This window comes from Triticum dicoccoides, chromosome 1B, assembly GCF_002162155.2.
Source record: "Triticum dicoccoides isolate Atlit2015 ecotype Zavitan chromosome 1B, WEW_v2.0, whole genome shotgun sequence".
NCBI lineage: Eukaryota > Viridiplantae > Streptophyta > Magnoliopsida > Poales > Poaceae > Triticum > Triticum dicoccoides.
This window is the reverse complement of record NC_041381.1, coordinates 563745052-563756632: the sequence shown is the minus strand read 5'-3', so window position 1 is coordinate 563756632 and position 11581 is coordinate 563745052.

Genomic DNA, 11581 nt, shown 5'->3' with positions numbered 1-11581 from the left:
CATGAGTCTTTGCTTGTTTTGCTTTTTGCTTTAAGTTTGAATCCTTGCTGGACACACCCTTTTTAAGAGAGCAAAAAAATTATGCTATGCTTGCTCCTATGCTTCACTTAAATTTTTAGAGCCATGGCCTTGCTCTAGTACTTCACTTATATCTTTTTGAGCATGGTGTGATTTATTTTTGAAGAAAATGATCTCATGCTTCACTTAGATTTCTTTGGGAGTTAGTAAATTTTTTAAGAAATTCTCTCTTGCTTCACTTAAATTATTTTAAGAGAAAGAAAAAAAAATTATGCTCATGATCTTCACTTATATTTGTTTGAGCTTATCAAAAGCAACACATGAAAATAGTGCCAAAGTGATAGATATCCAAGGAGGATATAATAAAAACTTTCGTGAAGATCATTGGACAAAATAAACTTGATTCTTAGTAATGGTTTTGAGATATGACGATATGATATGTGAGTCATGTTGATGAGTAATCATGCTTTAGTAGAATATTGACGTTAAGGTTTGTGATTCCCTATGCAAGCACGAAAGTCAATAGTTATGCAATGGAATTTATATCCTACATATGGTTCATTGTTCAGTGTTACTTATGCTTAATGCTTGGGTATGAGATTTTTTCACTTTTTGGTTGGTCACTTCTTAATCTTTTTGCTAGCCTTCATTTTGCACTAAGTATGATCACTACTTGTGCATCCAAAACCCTTTAAACCAGTTTTGCCCTATGAGTCCACTATACCTACCTACATGCGGTATTTCCATGCCGTTCTAAGAAAATTTTCATGTGCCATCTCTAATATTCAAAATAAATTTCTCTTTTTTGTGCTCTACTACTCGCGAGGCGGTAAAGGTTAGCCAATATTTTCCATGCTAGATGTGTTATTCTCACGATGAGTGTTCATTCACTTGTCATTGCATGAGAGTATGACAAAGGTACTAGGAATGCCCAGTCCCAAAATGAATAAATTAATTTGCTTTATGTTGTCAAATAATAAATTCCTTGGAAAGTGTTGGTATGGAGGGCACCCGTGGATACGGCTAGCCATGGAAAGTGAAAGTTATGGTGGAGAAAGGAATAAACTTTATTTTCTGTTTGGGAACCACCTATGATGTATCTAGCATGGAAAGTGTTGGGATACTCCAAGTCGTTTCCGTTGGTAGGAAAAGTATGCCTCTAAAAAATAATTTTATCTCTCAATTTAAGCTTTGAGCTCCCGCATCTCTACAAATCACTACTTCCCTCTGCGAAGAGCCTTTCTTTTGCTTATGCAATTTTTATTTTGAATTTGAGTCTCCATCTTCTCTTATAAAGCACCAACTAAGGGGCACTATGATCGTATTTGAGCATTGGGTGTAGCTAATATTCGAGTGTGTTTCATGAATGGATCAATGATTGAGCATGATGGGCTAGGGATAACTTGCTTTAGTGTTGATATTTTGAAAGACATGGTCACTTGTTGGTATGCTTGAGTATTAAAGTCTTCATGTCAAAACTAGACTATGGCTTTGAATCATATAAAAGTCCATATGTCCATGCTAAAAAGAAAAGAATGTGATGAACATATTGGGCAGCATTCCACATCAAAAATTCTGTTTTTATCATTTACCTACTCGAGGACGAGCAGGAAATAAGCTTGGGGATGCTAATATGTCTCCAACATATCTATAATTTTTGATCGTTCCATGCTGTTATATTATAATTCTTGGATGTTTTACAATCATTTTAAAGTCATTTTATATCATTTTTGGTACTAACCTATTGACATTGTGCCTAGTGCCAGTTGCTGTTTTCTGCATGTTTTTTACATCACAGGAAATCAATATCAAACGGAGTCCAAACTCAACGCAACTCCTGGAGGATTTTTTTGGGCCAGAAGAAGGCCAGTGGGCCAAGGAAGCACCTGAGGGGCTGCTCGAGGGGAGCAGCACCCACCAGGGTACGCCAGGAGGCCCAGGCGCGCCCAGGTGGGTGCTTCCACCTCGGGTGCCCCCCGAACCGCCTCTTTGCTCTAGAAATACCCAAATATTCAAGAAATCCTAGGGGAGTCGACGAGATATTGATCCAGCCGCTGGAGAGTCAAAAACCACCAGATCTAATCTAGACACCATCATGGAGGGGTTCACCACTTCCATTGGTGCCTCTCCTATGATGCGTGAGTAGTTATTTGTAGACCTACGGGTCCGTAGTTAGTAGCTAGATGGCTTCCTATCTCTCTCTCTCTTGTTTATCAATACAATGGTCTCTTGGAGATCCATATGATGTAGGACTTTTTGCGGTGTGTTTGTTGGGATCCGATGAACTTTGAGTTTATGATCAGATTTGAGTTTTTATCCATGAAGAGTTATTTGAATCTTCTTTGAACTCTTATACGCATGATTTCTTATAGCTTCGTATTTCTTCTCCGATATTAGGGTTTTGTTTGGCCAACTTGATCTATTTATCTTGCAATGGGAAGAGGTGTTTTGTAGTGGGTTCGATCTTACGGTGCTTGATACCAGTGACAGAAGGGGAACCGACACGTATGTATCGTTGCTACTAAGGATAAAAAGGTGAGATCTATATCTGCCACAATAGATAAACGGATCTCGTCTACATCATGTCATCGTTCTTATTGCATTACTCTGTTTTCTCATGAACTTAATACACTAGATGGATGCAGCGGTCGATCTGTGGAGTAATAGTAGTAGATGCAGGCAGGAGTCGGTCTATTAATCTTGAACGTGATGCCTATATAATGATCATTGCCTGGATATCATCATGATTATTTGAAGTTCTATCAATTTCCCAACTGTAATTGTTTTCCCACCGTTTGCTATTTTTCTCGAGAGAAGTCACTAGTGAAACCTACAGCCCCGGGTCTCTTTTCATCATATTTGCCTTTGCGATCTATTCTCCTTTGCGTTTACTTTTAGATCTATTAAACCAAAAATACAAAAATACCTTGCTGCAATTTATTTTTTCCGCAATCTATTTATCCAAACTACAACTTTTATCTCACGTTATTTGCCTATCTTCAGGCGTCGTACCCAAAAGGGATTGACAACCCCTTTAACACGTCGGGTTGCGAGTATTTGTTATTTGTGTGCAGGTGTTGTTTACGTGGTGTGAGGAGGTTCTCCTACTGGTTCGATAACCTTGGTCTCATCACTGAGGGAAATACCTACTGTCACTATACTGCATCATCCCTTCCTCTTTGGGGAAATACCGACGTAGTTCTAGAAGACATCACTGAGCACAACAACTACCGTAGGCCACATACCCCGCTTCGGTGGATGAGAGAGACACACAACTTTGCTTCTTATAAGACGAACTCACCAAAGAGCAACCAATAAATTGGTACCCTCCAAAGGTTGACTTCCTATCCACTTTGTCTACCGCCCAATCTGAGTCCGAATAGCCCAAAAGGTTGAAGTTAGATCCACTTGGGTACCATAAGCCAGAGTTTGGGGATGAGACAAATATCGAAAGATTTGCTTGACCGCCACATAGTGGCTTTCCTTAGGTGCGGCTTGAAACCATGCACAAATTCCCACACTCAACATGATATCCGGTCTAGATGCACAAAGGTAAAGCAAGGAGCCAATCATGGAATGATATACCTTTTGATCCACCGCTTTACCATTGGGATCTATGTCAAGTTGGCATTTGACGGGCATTGGAGTGGAAGCCGACTTGACATCACTTAGCTTGAATCTCTTGAGTATGTCTTGACTGTATTTGGCTTGGTTAATGAAGGCTCCTTCTCTTCTTTGCTTGATTTCAAACCCGAGAAAGAACTTCAACTCTCCCATCATAGACATCTTGATCTTTGAGGTCATGAGAGCGGCAAATTCCTCATTGAAAGCTTTGTTAGGGGAACCAAAGATAATATCATCAACATATAGTTGGCATACAAACAAATCCCCTTTAACCTTCTTAGTAAAAAGAGTGGGGTCGATTTTCCCAATTTCCAACCCACAATCTTGCAAAAACACGGTGAGGTGCTCATACCACACACATGGGGCTTGTTTAAGGCCATAGAGCGCCTTATCGAGTTGGTACACATGATTGGGGAACTCGAGATCCTCAAATCCCGGGGGTTGTTTGACATACACCAACTCATTAATAGGACCATTAAGAAAAGCAGTCTTCACATCCATTTGTTGCAACTTGAAGTTAAGATGAGAAGCATAAGCAATCAACAAACGAATAGATTCAAGGCGAGCAACGGGAGCAAAGGTTTCACCGTAGTCGATACCCTTGACTTGGGAGTAGCCTTGTGCTACCAAACAAGCCTTGTTGCGAACAATAATTCCATGAGCATCTTGCTTGTTCTTGAATATCCACTTGGTTCCAATGACATTATGGTTCCCCGTTGGCCTTAGCACCAATCTCCACACCTTGTTGTGCTCAAAGTTGTTGAGTTCTTCATGCATGGCATTGAGCCAATCCGGATCCTCGAGCGCCTCATAGACCTTTTAGGGTTCAACACAAGAAACAAATGCCTGATGTTCACAATAGTTTGCTAATTGTCTATGAGTGCTTACCCCTTCCTCAAACTTCCAAGCACATTCTTCATAAGATGATCTTTGGTAGTGAGCTTGGAAGCAATCTTGGTGGCACGACACTCCAATTCCTCCTCAAGAGATAGTTGAGGAGCAGTAACTTGATCATTTTGAGCGTCGTCTTGAGCATGTTCTTGATCTTGAGCTTGCTCTTGATCTTGAACTTGCTCGGGAGGGAGAACTTGACCTTGGGCATCACTTGGTGGTTCACCACCATCTTGAGATTGATCTTGCCCTTGATCTTGTTCACTTTGTTGAGGTCCTTCACTTTGTTCTTCGGAAGCGTGTGGTTCTTGGGTTGGTGATGGCTCCACTTGAGTGGAACTTTGTCCTTCTCCTTTGGCTACAAGGGGTTCCTCAATAGGTAGGATATGACCAGCAACCATTCTTCTTATGGCTTGGAGAGGAATTTCATCACCTACATCACAAGTACCACTTTGCTCCACTTGGGAGCCGTTATTCTCGTTAAAATCCACATTACACGTCTCCTGAATGAGTGCCGTGGACTTGTTGAGGACACGGTAAGCATGAGAGTTTGTAGCATAACCAACAAATATGCCCTCATGAGCTCTAGCCTCAAATTTAGACAAACAAACACCTTTCTTGAGAATGAAACACTTACAACTGAACACCCAGAAGTACTTGAGGTTGGGCTAGTTGCCGGTAAGAATCTCATATGGAGTCTTGTTCAAGCCTTTGCGGATATAGAGCCGATTGGATGCATGAATGGTGTTGATGGCTTCGGCCCAAAATTTGTAGGGAGACTTGAACTCCGCCATCATGATCCTTGCTGCGTCCATCAATGTCCAGTTCTTCCTCTCTGCTACACCATTTTTTGTTGAGGGGTGTAAGGTGCGGAATATTGATGCTTGATCCCCTCATCACTAAGAAAACTCATCCAAGGTGTAGTTCTTGAACTTGGTGCCTGTCGTGGAATTGTCACGTCAGATGTCCTACTGCAAGGACTTAGTCGTGGAGCCATCGCAACTAGGAAGCTTAAAGGGGTTAAACGGGACAAAGGACACGAGGTTTATACTGGTTCGGTCCCTTACAGTGAAGGTAAAAGCCTACGATCTAGTTTTGGGTGGTATTGCTTATGTCTCGATTACCAAGGAGAGAATCCGCTTGACCTAGTTCTCGATCTGTGGTTACCTGTCCTGAACCGCCGCTCGGTCGTCCCTTTATATACATAGGTTGATGCCCAGCGGCTCAAGGAGTCCCGGCCGGCTCATAAACAGTGTCCAGTTTGATCTCTCTCTATTTTTACCTTACAATACAAGTTACATACATATGGCGGTTTATCTCTATGGGCCTTTTAAGTCGCCTCTCGGCCTTGGGCCTTTAACTGAACCGCCATCTTCAAGTGTCTTCAGTGAGCTTCATCATAGGTGTGGCCCGGCCCCTCCTGGGTGGGTCATACCTAATGGTTATATCCCCAACATTAGGCCCCAGATTAATTTGAACTAGTTCATGTCAATCTTCAACACTTGAAAAATCTTCTGCTTCCTGTTTATGCGAGAATCTATAACCCGCCGTGACGTCATCCTCCGGATTTAGGATAACCCGCGATGACATCATCTGTCATTAATTTATGCTTTTCCCAATATACCTCAATGGATCCTTATCTTAATGACCATCCCGAGAATCGAGGCGTCTCAGTAGTTAGATAATTATTTTTTTCAGTCTCCTTGTTTTTTGCGCCTGCTTATCACTCTTTCCTTATAAATAGGCACGACCAGGTCTTCGCATTCTCTCCTTTCCTTCGTCTTCTTCCTCCCGCAACCCTACTACCACTCGAGCTCCGCCGCCGCCGCAGAGCACTTCGTCTTCCTTGACTTCGGCCGCTGCATCAACCTGAGTCGATCCAGAGAACGGCGGCGCCCCTCTGCAGTAGATCTGCAACTATAAGTTTTTGTCTTTCCACCCCTTAGATCCGCACTAGGGTTTGCGAGTTCGTTTGTGTTCTTCGCTGCCCATCACGGTTTCTTTGTAGTTTCTTTACTGCAGCCTCTTTTGATCCACAAGGAGCATAGAACTCATGCGGTAGCTGTTTCGCGTCCATTTTTTATGCAAACAGATCCCCTTTTTCTGTAAAGAGGCCTCATTAGGACATACGAACTCATCTGTACTAGCTTTTAGGTCTAGAATATTTCCTTTTCTTGAACATCATTTGATTCAAAATAATTGTCACAGCCTGTGAAACTTGTTTGTGCAACACTTGTTCAAAAAATTGCACTTTTTAGATCCATCTAGCCATGGCGACTCTTATTTCCGGTTTAAAAAAGGTAATGCTCAATTGACCATCTTGACCGCCCATGGCGATTTAAATAACTTAACTACTTTATGATGCTCATGGCGGCTTTAAATATTCTGACATAGTTAACCATATACCATTAGGCCCCTTATAAGCCACCATCTTGAATATGTACTATAATGTTTCTCTTCGGCTTAAATTTGAACCGGAATTTTTTACCCTTTCTTAGACTTCCATCACAATGCCGCCTAAGACAACCACTTCATGCAACTGGGTTTAGTCCATTGTCACTGAGAAGACCTTTGAAGACTTTGTGAAAGTCGGCTATCTGCCACAAAGGGATGTCATGTCGTACCGTGCCCCTGACCCAACAGAAGAGAGACCTCAAACCAAGGAAGGGGAAGTAATTGTTTTTACTGATCATATGAACCGGGGTTTCTCACCACCCGGCTCAAAATTCTTTAGGGTCGTCCTGCACTTCTTTGATCTCCATCCTCAAGACATCGGACCCAATTTCGTGTCTAATATTTGCAATTTTCAAGTATTCAACAAAGTGTATCTTGGAGAAGAACCTAGCTTGCTACTCTTTAGAGAGTTATTCTATTTGAACTGCCAAAATGAATGTGCCAACGGACAAAGTTTGGTACTTGGCGGTGTTTCAATACAGCGTCGGAGAGACGTTATTTTTCCCTATGCCAATCCACCAAGTCATCCCAAATACTGGAATCAAACATGGTTCTATTGCCAAGACACTTCGCCGGCTGATGAGAATCCTCTGCCCGGGTTTTGTGCTCTGCGTCTTGATTCCAATCATCCACTTCCTGATAAGATATTAGCCACCGAACGCAAGACGCTCGCCCCCACCTTGGTTAAAATCAAGGCTCTTCTGAGGAATGGGCCGAATGGCATTGACTTGGTATGGGTTTGGCTTGCCTGGCGGATTATTCCATTAAGCCGCCGCCCCGGTCTAATGTGTACTTATTTGGGCAAAAAGATGACCTCTGAGACATAGTTCCCACGATTTGCCTGACCACGTCATCAATGACATGACAAAATATCTCCTGAATGAAAGCCTAGCCGACTGCGGTAAGGTGGGCTTAAGCCCTTTCTGCGAAGCCAACCCTGCTCCAGCGGTAAGTCACCAAGCTGAATAAATCATCTTCAACATTCATGCTTTATCTGTAGTCAAATCTTTGCTGACTTTCACAGGCTGATGACAAATTCTGGAAAGCAAAATATGATCATGAGGCCGCAAAAAGAGCCAGTAAGGCCAAGAGAGCCGCCAGGAAAGCCGCTATCAAGAAAAGGGGAAAGAAACCCAGTGCTTCTGAGCTACTTCAACTGAAGGACTCTTCTGAGTTGGTGGTAGCCCTTGACTCTCTTGGCTCATTTTTTAATCACCTTATTGATACTGATTATGATCAGGATGACACGGGCACGAGTCGCGGGTTCGATGAAGAGGTAACTATTATTTCCTCCGACTCAGAGCCTTTGTCGAGACAAAAAATCCGATGAGTAACCCGGAAAGTAAGATTTTCACACCCCTTAGCTTATCAAGATCCTCAATTTCTTTTGAAGCAACAGATTCATGAGAGCCGGAGGCAGACCCGGACCAACAAAGACGCGAAGCTCTCCTCCGGCTTACCAAATACACCACGAAAGCGCCGGAACGAGGTCACCCCCGACTTAAATTCCTCTTATCCTTTGGCGGGTCTCACTCGTCAACCACTGAACCCTTCTAACTCGAATCATCAGGAAACGTCTCCTTCTTCCAGTGACTCAATCCAGTCCAACTTACTGGCTTTTAAGACTTCTCCAGGGTAATTATAACTTACCTGTCTTGTACTTTATTGGATGTTCATATTTATACTGACTTTCTAGTCTTATGCAGCGGCAAAGCAAAGCCTAGTAAGAAGGCGAAGAAGGACAAGCCGGTCGACGAGCCAGCCCTCAAAGAACGGGCACTCCAGACGGCCACACCTGAAGCCTCTGCTACTGAGCCGCCGTGTCGTGGAATTATCACGTCAGATGTCCTAGTGAAAGGACTTAGTCGTGGATCCATCACGACTAGGTTAGCATAGAGGGGTTAAACCAGACAAAGGACGCAGGGAATTTATACTGGTTCGGCCCCTCTAAGCTAACCTAGTCACGATGGCTCCACGACTAAGTCCTTTCACTAGGACATCTGACGTGATAATTCCACGATAGTTGGAGCCCACCGTGGGGCTATTGCACGATGGTTTCAAGTTCTTGCAGGGCAAGTTCGAAGGGCTCAAGGGATATGCAGTGGGACGGATGAATAAAAGTCGTCCCGGCAAGCTCTACATCGACGACGCAGGCTCGGGCCCCGACGCCGGCTCAATCGGGTATGGGTACCGGGTCCCCTTAGGAGGAATTCACGTCTTCATCAGCAAGATCGACGAACCGGGCCCCGAGCTGTACATCTGCACTGACCTCGTCGAGACGGCTCAGCTTGCAAGCCCTGCCCGGGTTCAGTCCGCCATGAAGCGTGCGTTCGTAGGATGCATCCATGGTACCGAGTCTGAACCTGTCGTGGAAATATCACGTCAGATGTCCTCGTGAAAGGACTTAGTCGTGGAGCCATCGCGACGGGTTAGCTTAAAGGGGTTAAACTGGACAAAGGACACGAGGGATTTTATACTAGTTCGGCCCCTTCGATGAAGGTAAAGGCCTATGTCTAGTTGTGATGGGATTATTGGGGTCTCGATTACCAGGGAGCTGAACACGCTATGCCTGGCTCTCGAGTTGTTGTTTCTTGTCCGTGAACCGCCGCCGGGTCGTCCCCTTATATACACGGGTTGACACCCAGCCGATTTACAGAGTCCCTAGGCCGGCTCGTAACAGCGTCCGGCTCGGTCTCTCCTTTCCTTATCTTACAATACAAGTTACATGACTATGTCGGTTTACCACTATGGGCCCTATTCCGCCTTTGGGCACCGGGCCTCTAAGCTTCATTAGTAAAGCGCCATCTTCTGAGTCTTCGTGGGCTTCAATATAGTTGAGGGTGAACCGGCCCCTCCTGGGCGGTTTACACTCAGTAGTTATATCCCCAACATTAGGCCCCCGATTGATTTGAACCTGTTCATGTCAATCTTCAGCACTTAAAAAAATCCTGTGAACCTCTTCCTTCATTTCTCGTAAACCGCCATGATATCTTATTTTATATACTTTGTTAAACCACCGTGACATCATCCTCTGGACACAGCAACGGATCATCATGACGTCATCGCTGTAAAAAACAATTAAAAAGATTCCTTCATTAATGATATCCCAAAAATCGAGGCGTCAGCCGCGCCCACTTTGCCGCTTCAGGCTCCTTGATTCTCGCGCCTGTCGCTTATCTTCCTGCCTTTTTATAAATAAACCCGAAGGGTCCTTCCACTTTCTCCCCTTTCTCCTCATCTTCCTCCTCACGACCCGAAGAGCCCCAGCGCCGCCGCCGCCGTCGACCTTCAAATCTGCACCGACCAAGGCCGCTGCATCACCCTGTTTGTACGAGAAACCCTGCAACGCCCCTCCGCCGCTGAGTGGCCCTGGTAAGTTCACTTTCCTGTAACCCTAGATCTCCATTAGGGCTTCAAGTTCATCCGTGTTCGTCGTCGTTCATCAGTTCTTCTGCGCCCTTCACTTAGTCTTTTTGACTGAGTTTATATATGCGCCTGATAGCTTTGATCTGCGGCTAGATCCATATTGTTAGTTCACCATACCATAGCGTCTTGCCGCTCTGAAGGACTCCGTTTGGATCTTCTCTGTTCCTCTTAGCGCCATTGTAGGGCTCAGAAAAGTTTTCTTTATTTAACCACGGTAGATCCAAAATTATACTACCATATTGTGAAACCTGTTTCTGTAAACACTTAGTAGATTTTCAGCTCTGGCTCTTCTGCCTAAGTGCGGTTTAACCTTTAATAGTCAACCCGCCATACACCATTAGCCCTCACTTAAACCGCCAACTGGACTTGAGTAGCAATTTTCCGGTTTAACACTGAGTAGTACACTTAAACCGTCAATTGTAAACCGGCCTTCATTTTTTTCTTTCACAGTTTGCCTTCGGAGATGACCAAACAATTCTTTGCTTGCAACTGGGTTCCGTCCCGGATCACGTAGACACAAATCAACGGATATGTCACCACTCGCACTTTAGCCTCAAAAAGGGTCCTTCATTGGCGAGTCCCGGGCTCTGAGTGCCCTCCTGAACCTCAAGATGGAGAGGTGATTGTATTTATGCAACACTTAGACCGGGGATTCAGCCCGCCCGGATCAAAAAAATTCCGGGATGTCCTTGCGAGCTTTCAACTCCATCCACAAGACATTGGACCGAATTCCGTGTCCAATATATGCAACTTTCGAGTGTTCTGTGAAGTTTATCTTTAAGAAGAACCATCTGTGGAGCTGTTCCGGGATTTTTTTCCATTTAAACCGCCGTACGAAGTTCTCTGATGGTCCCAACACGGAACTTGGTGGGGTATCAATCCAGAAGAGAAAAGAAGTTGATTTCCCTCATGCAAAACATCATAGCCATCCCAAAGATTGGAACCAAACATGGTTTTATTGCCGGAACACTGCCCCTGCTGGAGAAAATCCTTTGCCGGGTTACCGCCCTCACCGGCTTAGCAATGGCCACCCGTTACCTCTATGCTTAACTGCCGCAGAACGGAAAACTTATGCGCCTCAACTCGCCAAGCTCCGGGCTCTCCTGGCCAACGGTTTGACTGGTATTGATCTCGTCCACTGCTGGGTTTCTTGGGGAATTCTGCCTTT